Genomic DNA, 14,280 nt, shown 5'->3' with positions numbered 1-14,280 from the left:
GCCATAAAGAGCAAGTGATTGCTGCTTCACCGTGTCTTTTTCTTTTTTAAAATTTGTCTCGAGGTGCTGCATGATGGCTAACCAGAGGAATGGATGATTTGTAAAGTTACGCAATTGTTCTAACTTCTTGCATTGATTTGCTACATCCAGATTAAAATGGCCGGATGGAACAGATTTAATTTAGCATGTAGGAGCACAGCTAAAAAAATTAAGATTTCTGTCTTTGTGAACAGAATAAAGTGGCTTATAATGAACTAAATGGAAGCTGAAAACACCTGGCTCGCTTACCTTTTCTCTTCAGAGTAGAAATGTTGTGACACATCAGTGCTATGAATAAAAATGTTTAAGTTCAATTCCTAAGTATAGATTTGAGCATGTAAAGTTTTTATTTCCTGCTGTCCCTCAAATATACCTTCATTGCCATGGAGACAACACATCCAAATGCCAAACCTATTGATTTCTTTTTTTAAAGATATTAAAATATTTACCCCATGCTGATATGTTAGTTATTGGGCGATGGCATATTGGAACATAACCAAGCTAACATGAGTTGTTTTGGTGCCACTGGAAATAAATGACATTACTGTCACAGCTAACCACCATGGCAGATGAAATCTCCATCTCTTTTGCAACAGGTAGAAAGAGGTAGACTCTGTCTAGATTAGTAAAATAGATGGGGTTTTAAAACATGTTAGCTAGCCCATTACGATTAACATGTTTTTGAACGCCACTTAGCAGCTCACGTAGAAAGGGTTTAACGCTAGGGTTAAAAACACATTAAGTAAAGCATGTTGGCTAGTATGTGTTAAAACATCACTTATTTACCTCATCTAGACAGGGCCTAACATTTTCTCCAATATTGAAGTGTGTGTTTGGCTATTTTTGGCAAAGCTGTATAATTTGAAGCCCAGCATGCTTCATGTTTGATTGTCTAAAATGGTTAATTATCTGGAGTTTAGCTCTGCCTGTCTAGTGTTTTTGTGCATCACTTTAAAAAGAAGCACCGTATGAGTAATGTGACTGGGAGCCAGGAACTTCCGTTCTAATTTTGTATTTAGCACAGATTTCCTCTTTGGAGTTGGGCAAATCACTTAGAGTATGTGCAGTACCCTGCAGTAAAACACCCACAGCTGGCCCGGAGCAGCTGACTTGGGCTTACGGGGCTCCGGCTGTGGGGCTGTAAAATAGCAGTATAGACGTTTGGGCTGAGACTGGAGCCAGGGCTCTGAAACCCCGTGAGGAGGAGGAGCCCAGGCTCCAGCCAAGCCCAAATGTCTACATTGCAATTTTGTAGCCCTGAGAGCCTGAGTCAGCTGACCTTGGCCAGGCGTGGGTGTTTTATTGTAGTGTAGACTTATCTTTAATCTGACTACTTCAGTTTTTCCATCTGTAAAATGGAGGCAATGATGCTTACTTCAAAGGTATGTTGTAAAGATTAATGAATGTTTATAAAGTCCTTTGAAGATGAAAAGCCGGAGTTCTAAGTATTATTTCAAAACCAAGCTGTCCAAGTCCCAGGTACATGTTCTGTGAACTGTCTGAATTATGCTTATTCAGACTGTGCCAAATTGTCACAAATATTTGCTTAGAAAGCTACTTTGAGGGACTCACTTTAATTGTACTGCAGTAATCTCTCTTGAGAGTTTTTCCCCCGAGTCCTGCAGCTCGCCTTGTTGAAGTTGGTATGTCTGACATTGCATCTCTGGGGAGAAAAATAAAGACTACGTCCTCCTCACAGCAAATCATATGCACAAATCAAAGAGACACAAGTACCCAGGGTGACGCTAGAGAAAGTGATATCAAACACTTAGTCCATGGACTGGATCTGGCCTGCTTAAAGTATGCTGATGGCTCCTACAATAGAATCAGATTCTGCAGATTTTTTTTTTTTAATTTTTAATTTTTTTAAAGTAAGTTTCTGGTCCTTATGATTTCAGAGAAAACTCTCTGAAGATGAAGCTCCTTGAGGATTAAAGTACAGTGAACTACAGTTACTGTATTCCAGAGACCAAGCACCTCATAGGGGGTTTAACATGCTTTAATTTCTGTGCATTGACTTTACACCTTTAGTTGGTTCACCTTAACTTTCTTGAGTCTCTCCCATGTAAATATACCCTAAGGATGCATCTTTACTACAGAGTTAACCCCGGTGATGAGAACCCAGGCTGGAGCATGCTGGTTAGACTACATTGGGTGTGAGCCATACTTGAGTTACAAGGCCCACTATGGTGCTGTACTCATTCATGAGTGGCATTAGGACTTCTGGAACTTTGGGATGTATTCCATGGTGGTTCTTTGAGTGCTTGCTCATGTCCATTCCACATTAGGTGTGTGTGCTCACCACATGCACCGGCGCTGGAAGTTTTTTCCCTCAGCAGTATCCGTAGGGGAGTGGCTCTGGCACCCTTTGGAGTGGCGCCCGCACGGCGCAGTGTAAGGGTTGCCGCCGGCTGCCCCCAACCTCCGTTCCTTCTTGCCACCAGTGATGGTGCATGGAACATTCACTGCTCTTACTAGCGTTGCTTAGGCTTCATTCGTACAAATTAGAGTTCTTGTAAAGTTAGTGTACATAGTTAGTAGTTGAGTTAGTTAGCCCTTAGCAATAGTTAGAATTTTGTTAGTCCCGTTGGGGACTTAGCCGGGAGACAGGGCATGCCTCGCTCCCCAGGCTTTAAGCCCTTTGATCACTGCAACCGGCCCTTCTTGGCCACTACGACTTTAATATGTGGCAAGCCACGGCCAAGTTCGAGAATGTCCTCCTGGAAGGTTCCCGTAAAGAATTCCAGGCTATCTTCGATGAGGGCACGGCTTCTGCCAAGGCAGCCCTTCAAGTAGCGTCTGATGCGGCAGACTTAGCCGCCTGCATCATGGCGTCCGCCATCTCCATGTGGCAAGCGTCCTGGCTGCTCCTCTCTCGGTTGTCCTCCAAGGCTCAGCAGTCGATTCAGGACCTCCCCTTCGATGGCCAGGCCCTGTTTGCGGAGCAGACGGACAACAAATTACATGGGCTGAAGGACTCCTGAACCACCCTAAAAACCCTGAGGTGCTACGTTCCGGACCCAGCACATAAGCGGTTCAAACTGCAACTATCCCAGGGGCAAGAGAGCCAGCCCTGGCAGGACGTGCTGCACAAAAAGCCCAAGGGCTATAGACAGCGCACAAGCCACCTACTCCCACCCTCTGCCCAGTCGGGCTAGACCCGCTCCAAGCCAGGAGCTAAAAAGTCATTTTGAGGGTACGTGTGAGGGTGACCTACCAATTTTTGCAACCGCCTTTCCTTTTTCCTCCCAGCATGGTCGGCGATAACTTCGGACCACTGGGTCCTCAGTACGGTGGCACACAGTTACACACTCCAATTTATTTCCACCCCCCCTTCCCGTCCCTCTTCAGACACCCTTCTCATGAGAGTCTTCTTGAGCAGGAGGTTCAGGGGCTCTTACAGCTGGGGGCAGTGGATGAGGTCCCGCCTCCTTACCGGAACAAGGGTTTCTATTCCTGGTATTTTCTGATCCCAAAGGCCAACGGAGGTCTGTGTCCCATCCTGAACCTGCAAGACCTCAATAGATACCTAAAGAAGGTAAAGTTTCCCATGGTCTCCCTGGCCTCCATTATCCCCTCCCTGGATCCGAGAGACTGGTATGCCGCCCTCAGCCTGAAAGACGCATACTTTCTCTCAGTGATCTTCCCAGGACACAGACGCTTTCTCCGTTTTACTCTGGGTTCGGCCCACTACCAGTTTGCAGTCCTTCCGTTTAGCCTGGCTACAGCACCAAGGGTGTTTACAAAGTGCATGGCGGTAGTCGTGGCCTACCTCAGGCGTCGGGGTTTCCAAATTTACCCGTACCTCGACTACTGGCTGGTCAAAGGCAGCTCCAAGGCTCAGGTCCAACATGACGTCGCTGTACTACAAGCCACGTGCCGCTCCTTGGAACTACTGGTCACCCACAAAAAGTCATGTTAGTTCCAGTTCAAAAGATAGGCTGTGCTTGACTTGACCCGGGCGAGAGAGTTCCTGCCCTTAGACAGGATTCAGGCCCTGACGGATCTCATCATGGAAGTGTCCGCATTTCCTCTGACAATGGCCAGGGTGTACCTGCGCCTGCTAGGCCACGTGACAGCTTGCACATACGTGGTCCGCCATGCCAGGTTCTGCATGCAGCCTCTGCAGCAATGGCTGGCGTCAACCTATTCCCAATCCAGGGACCACCTGGAGAAGATCGTCACCATTCCCCCAGCGGGTCTCACCTCACTGTAGTGGTGGACTGATCGCAAGAAGGTCCTGGAAGGAGTCCAATTCGACAGTCCTGCTCCATTTGTCGAGCTAGTGTTGGATGCTTCAGATCTCGGTTGGGGGGCGCACCTCGGACATCTCCGGACCCAGGGGATATGGACCCTGGAGGGGGCAACGTTACACATAAACATCAAGGAGCTCAGAATGGTCCGGCTGGCCTGCGGGGTCTTCCTGCCACACCTGTCGGGCAAAGTGGTGAGAGTCCTGACGGACAACACCGCCTCGATGTTTTACATCAACAGGCAAGGAGGAGTGCACTCTTCAGCTCTCTGCCAAGAGGCTCTCCATCTCTGGGACTTCTGCATCAGCCCCGGCATCCATCTGGAAGCTGGTCACCTCCCCTGCATCAGGAACGCCGTAACAGATCACCTCAGCAGGGACTTCTTTCACCACGGATGGTGGCTCCACCCAGAGGTGGCCTGCATGATCTTCCAGAGGTGGGGAACTCCCCAGTAGATCTGTTTGCCACCAGGCGAAACAGAAAGTGCCATCGGTTTTGTTCCCGGCAGGGCCTGAGCAAATGCTCCCTCTCCGATACCTTCCTCATGTTGTGGTCCAAGGGTCTGATGTATGCAATCCCTCTGGTCAGCCAGGTCCTAGTAAAGATCAAGAGGGACAAGGCACAGGTTATCGTGATCACCCCTCCATGGCCTTGCCAGCACTGGTTCGGCATGCTCATGAACATGGTGGTGGCCTCTCCCTGGCCCCTTCCCTACTGTCTGGACCCACTGTCACAGGATCACCATTTGCTCCTACACCCCAGCCTCAAGTCTCTACACCTCTTGGCGTGGATGCTCCGTGGTTGAACCTGGAGGAGCGTACCTGCTCAGAGGAGGTCCAGAAGGTCCTTCTGGGAAGTAGGAAGCCATCCATGAGACTAACTTACCTGGCCAAGTGGACGAGGTTTTCCCACTGGGTATTGGAGCGCAGCATTTCTCCCTCACGTTCTTCAGTGCAGTCTATCTTGGACTACTTACTGCAGCTCAGGAATCAGAATGATGGCCATCTCTGTGTTCTACCAGCCGATCCAAGGTCAGACAGTCTTTTCTCATGACATGACTGTCAGGTTCCTGAGGGGCCTCGAGAGGCTTTACCTGCAGGTACGGGCCCTTGTCCCGCAGAGGGACCTTAACCTGGTCCTCTCCAGGCTCACCGGCCCGCCTTTCCAGCCGCTGGGCTCCTGCTCCCCTTCCTACTTGTCCTGGAAGGTCGCTTTCCTGGTGGTGGTGACATCAGTGAGACGAGCCTTAGAAATAAAGGCCTTGACCTCGGAACTGCCTTACACAGTGTTTTATAAGGACAAGGTCCAGCTGCGGCCCCACCCAGCCTTCCTGCCAAAGGTGGTATCTTGCTTCTACATGAGCCAGGACATATTCCTGCCACTGTTCTGTCCCAAGCCGCACAAGACCAGTGAGGAGAGGCATCTGCACATGCTGGACATCTGGAGGGCCTTGGCTTTTTACTTGGCGCGTACCAAGCCTTTCCGTAAATCGACCCAGCTCTTCATCGCTATGGCGAATAGGATGAAGGGCCTTCCAGTTTCTTAACAGAGGATTTCCAACTGGATCACCTCTTGCATAAAGACCTGTTACGAGCTAGCAAAGGTCCCACCACTGCCAATCGTCAGAGCCCATTCGACTAGAGTGCAAGTGTCTTCGGCGGCCTTCCTGGCGCACATCCTAATCCAGGACATCTGTAGAGCCACGACGTGGTCCTCGGTCCACATGTTCACGTCTCATTATGCCATTACTCAGCAGGCCAGAGACGACGCTGTGTTCGGCAGAGCTGTACTACAATCTGCGCAGCCGTGAACTCCTACCCGCCTCCACGGGAACTGCTTGGAGTCACCTAATGTGGAATGAACATGAGCAAGCACTCGACGAAGAAAAGACAATTACCTGTTCTGTAACAGGTGTTCTTCAAGATGTGTTGCTCATGTCCATTCCACGACCTCCCCTCCTTCCCCACTGTCGGAGTTTCCGGCAAGAAGGAACTGAGGGTGGGGAGAGCTGGCAGCGCTCCTTATACTGCACCATGTGGGCACCACTCCAGCGGGTGCCAGAGCTGGTCCCCTACAGATACTGCTGAGGGAAAAACTTCCGGCACCAGTGCATGTGGTGAGCACGCACATCTAATGTGGAATGGACATGAACAACACATCTCGAAGAATACCAGTTATGGAACAGGTAACTGTCTTTTCTTAATGCTGCAGTAAGCTGAGCTGCTCTTATTCTTTCCAGTGAATTGTGGGAGATCTTATCTTCCTTTTGGGCACATATGAGGAATTGTGGGAAGGCACTGGAGGACTACTAGCATTTAAGTGGTTTAGTGTGTGTCCTCACTGCAAAGTGGACAAGTTACTACCCTGAGGGTAGGTCTATACTTACCTCCGGGTCCGGCGGTAAGCAGTTGATCTTCTAGACACAATAAATCGATCCCGGATCAATCCCGGAAGTGCTCACCGTCGACACCGGTACTCCTGCTCCACGAAAGGAGTACGCGGAGTCGACGGGGGAGCCTGCCTGCCACGTCTGGACCCGCAGTAAGTTCGAACTAAAGTACTTCGACTTCAGCTACATTATTCAAGTAGCTGAAGTTGCGTATCTTAGTTCGAAGTGGGGGGTTAGTGTGGACCAGGCCTGAGTGTAAGCGGCACTTGGGTTTCAGCCTATGCTACAGGATGGACCAGACAGCCTGTAAAGCACTACCACACCCACGTCAGAGGGCTGTGTGTGTTTGTGAATGGGAGTTGGGTAGAAGAGGCAACACCCAAGCAAGAGCATGAGTTAAGTCTGCAGTGAAAATGCCCTTGAAGTTTTAGTTATTGCATAAGGGCCATAGATTATCCTCAATCTCTGTCTAAACCTACCTGTATGTACTGCAAATAATGAGTAGATGGCCCAAACCCAACCCATGGAACATAATTAAAATATAATTGGGTGTTTTCACTGAATGAGTCTGACAATCCTTTCCTAGAGTTTTCCCTTAGGAGTGAGGTGTTTTAGGTAGGCATTCTTTTTGGTAATCCCTTTCCAGTGTTAATTAAGGATAGCAAGAACTTAGGTTAAATACTTAGTACTTGGATCTTGATAGCTTTACCTCCACCAGATGTTGAATCTAGATTACCATGGTAGGCTATCCAAGTGGTTTAATGGATTATGACGTTTGATGTTTGCAAGACACCCTGAGAATATTGCTTTTCAGAAATGTAGAATCATATTTCTAGGAAGAAAAGGGTGTAGGCTCTGGCACTCAGACTTCCCCATCAGTAGATGATTTGGTAGAATTGTATCTGCGGAAGAAGTTAGCCCTTGACCACAGGAATGTTGTGATGATTTTGCCAAGGCAATGAAGTGGGTGAGACTGTTAGACAATGGGAAGAATTTGTTTGGCTGAAGGGGTGTGGGCTGCCTGGTGACTTTTTGGCTAGTGAGTCAGTTGCTTAACATTCCACTAGACATATTGCCTGGCTCAGTCGTCGATAAATTTGCATCTGGAGGCTGAATCTCTGCAGTTATTTCCAAATATAGAACAGGTTGAGAGATGTTTCTAGAAATGTTTGAGGTGGGAATCAGGTGAACTAAATGTACTTAAAACCTCAAGAATGTGTAGAAACTTAGGTCAACTGAGAAGAAACTCATTAAGTTGATTGAGACAAATATTGGGGAGGACGTGATACTTGGATGCGTTTCTCATTCTTTGATGCATTTAACACGGTTACTGAACAATTATCCGTCTATTTAATTTAAAAGAAAAATGGAAGTTTTAGCATTACAAAAATTCCTTTTCCTTTTATTTCTCTTTTGTCCATGAGTAAATGTCATTCACCTGAGTTTGACAGTTTAGGGAATGAAACAGGCAAGGGGGAGTTTCACATACTGGCTCACAATGAAATAATCTTAAACCTTAAATTGGGACACAGAAGAAACTGACTTTCTTTTTATATAATACTAGGTTAGCACAAAGATGATAATAAATCTATCATTTCGGTGGCCACCAAACAAAACACTCTGTAGTCATATACTTGGTTATTTGTGTCTGAGGATTTAGGGAAGCTGACATGAGACAATAAGAGTTTTTATAATCTCATTTCACACAAACCAATATATAACAAATAGAAGGGGTTAAGTGGATTTTTAGCTGCCTCCTGTTGCTCAGTTTTGGAAAGCAATATATAGTGTGGGCAAACAAGGACTAAGGTGGTGGATTTTACAGTCTATTTTGACACTGCTTAATTTCATTGAGGAAGAGAAGTTACTAAGCGTGGCAAACAGGTGTTGGGGTATAACTCAGTAATGCGATGAAATTAAGAAAAAGATGATTTCGGGTAAGTAGGAGAACACCAGGACAGTTAAGTAGTCAAAACCGTATCAGTGGTGACATTTAAAACCAGACTGGACAAAGCACAAGAAAACATCTGGCATGGAACAAACTTGCCCTGGAAGGGGGTTGGCATAGAGATGCTGTACTAGGTTCTTGCTGCTCTAAACTCTACTGTATGTACAGTATGTGACCTCATGAATGCAATTGGAATACTTCTTGTGTGCTTAATCTCCCAATCGCATGGGAATGATAAACCGGCCTCAACATTATAAATATTTCTGTAGCGTTTTATGACCACTGTCCTGGATTTTCCTTCCTCTCTCTACCTCGCGGCTTTGAATCTTTACCTTTTCTCCCTCTCTGGAAATATTACATTACACCATCTCTTGCTGTCTGGAAATGATTGGATTGTGTAGTGGCACAGAGATTGTGGGTTGGAATAGGAGAATGGCAGTGCGGGGTCTGTAACTCAGGGAATTGATTGTATTTAGTCACATGGACCATGTTTGTATTTAGTCACATGGACCATGTTTATCAATGTGGTTTTTGACCAGCTTGGTAGGTGGGGGAAGAAACCAAGATGTGATTGTATGTATTTGGAGGTTGAGGGTGCATATTTGGGGCTAATGTGGGGCTTGGTTAATCTTTTATTTTTTCAAGTCTACAATTCTGTACTTTTTTTCATTTAAAGAGATACTCGACCAACATACCAGTTTACTGACTCAACCTGCTACCTACTGAATTGCCAAAATGTCCTACTTTTCCTTTTTTTAAGGAAGGTCTCCCATCCAGGGATTGAACAGGCCTGAGCCTGTGTAACTTAGCTGATGAGCTCTCAGCCTGAACTACGTATGGCTGCAGTCCCTTTTAAGGACTGCCACCTCTCCGCCCCCCTCCCCCGTCTTTTATCTACACTTGCTCTTTCCTTGTCCCGGAAACCTCACCTATGCTTTGTACTTATTCTATGATTATGTAAAAGCAAACAGTTCATCTGTCCTCTATATCAAATATTGAATTTCTTCACTTTTGTCTGATCCCATCCCCTCCAGCACAGAGATGAAGTCTTGAGTGGGACACTGAAGAATTTTATATACCTTTTGTACAGCTAGCTTCTTTGCTTCTAAATCTGCCTGCCAAGATCCACTCTTTGTATTTTAAATTACAAATCAGAGTTGTTTACGTCCCACAGAGATCCATCTGTCGCATAGTCTATATAACTAGGGTGTACATTCTGCCTCAAGCACCGGATTAGTCACAGCAGTTAGTTTTTCAGTATTAATCATTTATATTGGTAAAACGTTGGCCAGGGTTGCAGGCCAGGGTGGGTGAAGGCACCCTGCAAAGAGTGGATGGGTATTCTTGCTCCCTCCACCCTTTTTTGTTGTTGTTTGTTGATGCTTTATGATGCAGAAAGAAGACCTGAAAGGATGGATGGATGGTTGCTTGGTTGTTTTTCAAAAGGCATTGGTTTGGTTTCCATTAGAAATATCAGAAGTTGGCTTCCTTGTCCATACTGGAGAAATAGTGGGATGATTGGCAGCATGCGCCTGAAACCTGAGTGACTGAGAGAGGATATGATGTTTGGTCACTATTTAACACTTAACACCTATTTTAATAATCTCTTGTATTTTGGATCCATCACTGCGGCTATTACTATCAGGTTTTCCTGTCCACTCGAGCTTCTACAGAAGCAATTGCCAGGAGCTTTTGGGGATGTTTTGTTTGCCACTCCCCCTGTTGGCATGTTGACTGTACAGCTTGTGAGAGATCCACGGACTGTGGGGAGCATCAGCTTCCTCTTCTTTCCTGAGAACACTCCATTATCAGGCCTTTTTGGTGCCTTTTCCACCTCTGTTGCATTAGTTTGAACCCAATTTGGTTGGCAATAAATGAGGGTGGAGGGCTGCTCCAGCAGTGGTTTCTTCTCCTCCTCCTCTTCTCTGCCTATGAACAGCAGTTATCTTATTTGAGATGTGATTCTCATACCTTTTATGCTCTAGGTGAAACACAAATATTATTGAATGCATTTTAGAAGTGGTCTACATCAGAGCCACCTGTTTCCTGTTCCTACTCAATGACTCTTAATTGCAGTTGCAGTCAGCTGCTACAACAAAAGTGTCCAATACCTGCTGCAGTGTGAGACTCCCCTGCCAAGTCTGCTTATCGCTCCAGAACCCACCACAGGGCTTCCCAAGCTAGCAAATAAGGTCATTAGCGGGGTAAGGAAAGCTCTGGGACTCCAAAAAGAGCCACATTAACAGGCTACTGTTGCCCTTCATGCCCAAAGGATGGCTCTGGCACCAGTGCTTGATCCTCTTCACAGTCTCCCTCTATATATCCCAACTTCCCTACACCCTCTAAACTTTAGATTGCTCAGTTCAAGAGGGCCCCAGGGGTTTAGCTTCTCTCACCAGTTTTGTACCCTGATCCTCTCAAGCAAGATGTTCATGTACCTCAACAGCCTCTTTGATTGAAAGACTTGGGTGTTCTCATCTTTCCTCTTGATCCGATAACATTTGGGGTTATTCCGTATTTTCCATTTCCTGTTTACAGGTTCCCATCCATACTTCTTCACTCTCCCCTGGAGAAAGTTCTTGCGTCTTCATTGGAGAATTCTCCCCCTCCTCTGAGACCCAGTCATCTATTTTCATCATTTCACGGGAAACAGGATTCCTCATCTTTCTCTTTTGAGCCTAATGCTGAGAAAAAGAAAGCCAAACAGAAAACCTACAAGCCCAATATCCCCTCTTACAAATCTAGGCACCGGTGGAATTCCTGCAAGCTAGCACCAAAACCTCCATCCAAAGAGGGTGAGCCCTCAAAACATTCTGATTCAGATGAAACAGGCAACTTCTGCAGTGATAATGACTGGATACTTTGGTCAAGTTGATCCACTCAACCTTGGCCATCACAGAGCCATCGATGTCTCTCCTGAATCCAGACAAGAAAAATTTAATTAGTAGGGCATTTTTGTAGTGATACAAAGTACCCCATTACAAAGACCATACGTTATTCTTGGTACCAAAGATGGATTCCTCCTTTCTGCACTGAAGCCAGGGCTACTCCCAATCTAGGAAGTTAGTTTCCAATGGGTGGAGCAGATGTCCTTAAGTATTTTTTTTAAACTATTAAAACTGAAAGTTCTTGCAAACTTGGCTTTGGATATTCCTCCATGGGTTTGAGAGCTGCTGTGGTATGCATGCTTACTGTGTGCACAGTTCTTTTATAACCTTCTGTAGCCTTACAACCTTATAAAAGTCTGACTCAAGTGCAAACCCGGATCCCTCCTTCTCCTCCCAGAATACATTTAAAATCCATTCATCTCACAACGTGTTGAGTTGGCCAGCATGGTTATACTGTGCCCAAATAAAGTTCCATGGTAATTGTATTTATTTTTAATCTACATAATTTTGTTATTAAAAATGGGCTTTTCCAGAAAAAAGACATATATGCCCCATGTGTTATCCCTGTCCTTTATAATTCACTTCTTGTCCTGATGGAGGTCCAGATAAAATCTTCCTAGTGGGTCTTCAGACAATAAGGATAATAATGATTCCATTCCATTTGGGAATTCCAAAAAGGCTGGTAATCTCCAACAGATCAGGAGAAACTACCTATTCCAAAATCTCATCATCAGCTTGCTCAAGTTAAAAGTCATCAGGAAACGTTATTGTAATATTGCTCCACAAGATAATACCAAGAGAAGAAGAACATAAGAATGGCTGTTGTGGGTCAGACCAATGGTCTATCTAGCCCACTATCCTGTTTCTGACAGTGGCCAATGCCAGGTACTTCAGAGGGAATAAACAGAACTGGGCAATTATCAAGTGAGCCGTCCCCTGTCGTCCAGATTCAGCTACTGGCAGTCAGAGGTTAGGGACACCCAGAGCATTGGGTTGCATCCCTGACCATCTTGGCTAATACCCATTGGTGAACCTATCCTCCATGAATTTATATTATTATTTTATAAACCCAGCTCAAAGGAAGAACTTTAAGCAGTTACTCCCAAACTAGGAACTTGGGTAGGGACAGCCCAACAGTCAACAGTAAAATAGCTGACACTTTACTGTGAGAAACCAAAATTACAGGAAAGGAAACTAATTTTACCTTCAGGCTTTCTTTATTAATCATAAAGCAGCAAGAAAGGGCAGTAATACATTTTTTGCAAGCCACCTTTAATGCCAAAAGTTGGAGAGTGACAAATATTTAAATGTCTTAGTTTTATGAATCTCAGATTATTTTTAAAAACTTGTCACTTGTGGAGTTTTTAAGGAAGAAAATTGTAGCTTTACAGAAAAGAAAAGCAGAGTGGTGCAACACCATTTAGGGCTTAGAAGCCCAAGTCACGTTCAGTGTAAATGTTCAACTATCCAAGGGTTCTTCTCTTCCTTTAAGAGGCTTCCCGTTCAACAGAATTTAAGCAACTGTCTAATAAACTCCAATTTCAGTAACTTGCTTCTTCCCCTTCCCTTGTTGAGATTTAGCTGCTAAAAGACCTAATGACACAGTTGGCAATTTATCATACGCTTGCTACATAACAATATTAAGTTCCTGTAATTCCTCACTCATCAAACTCTTTAAAAACTTATCTTCATTGCAAACTTTCATGTGCATGTCTCTTCTTCTTAATACTTAGGATTTGTAGAAACAAGTGTGTTATCTTTCATGTTTGTTTGTTTTTCTGTGATGCTGTAGAGTGGGGAAAATACAAAGGAAAAGAGACAGTTTATTTACAATACTTTAGGTGAAAATGTAGCCAAACAAACAGTGTTCCAAGCATCATCCCTGCCTTGGCAGTGTGCAGTCTCGTCTTTTTGTGACTTTTTGTTCCACATATTGGCTGTTCCTATGAAATCCACTTCTGCAAATATTTGGAGCCTCACACTTTGGTGCATTTTTCTAACATTTTGGAAATTAATATGCTATGCTGGCTCATTACCCTTCTTTAAAACTGAAGTAACTAAATTTCCTCTAATTCTATCCAAATTTTCTTTCTGAGGCTCGGTTTGTTCAGCAGCACATGCACACCAAGTTTAAAGTTTTTAAAAAGCCATTTGTAGTTATCCAAGCACAAACATGAAATAATCTGGATTTGTCTAAAACTGAAAAAGCAAGAATTTTCCACCTAGAAATTTTTTCCATCTGCTATAAAAATTTCCACCCAAATATTACTTCTAGTCTGAAAGAAGATGTGAAACCCCTTCATGAAATCCATAAAGAAATGTTCTGAGAAATATACGGAAATAGGAGTTGGAAGTGGAAGTGTCAACTCAGCTATAACCATAGCACTGCCATAGCAATTCTGTGGCTAAGTATAGTGATACAAACAATAGTAATTCTTTATAAAGTGTACTTGGAGTTGCTGTGTAAGACTTACCATCTGTGACTGGGGTCCCAGTGGGGGCCAGCTGTGGTCATTCAATTCGGGTGAACTGCAAAGAATGGGGCAGACAATCCCCATAAAGCTGGTGGTTATTCCAATACTTAGATTTACCAAGTCTGCACAAAACAGCTTCTTTATTACCTCACTGGTTACTCAGAAGTCTAAACAACACAGTTCCTTTAAAAAGAACAGGAGTACTTGTGGCACCTTAGAGACTAACAAATTTATTAGAGCATAAGCTTTCGTGGACTACAGCCCACTTCTTCGGATGCATATAGAAGTG

This window comes from Trachemys scripta, chromosome 5, assembly GCF_013100865.1.
Source record: "Trachemys scripta elegans isolate TJP31775 chromosome 5, CAS_Tse_1.0, whole genome shotgun sequence".
Lineage (NCBI taxonomy): Eukaryota > Metazoa > Chordata > Testudines > Emydidae > Trachemys > Trachemys scripta.
This window is presented reverse-complemented; position numbering follows the sequence as displayed.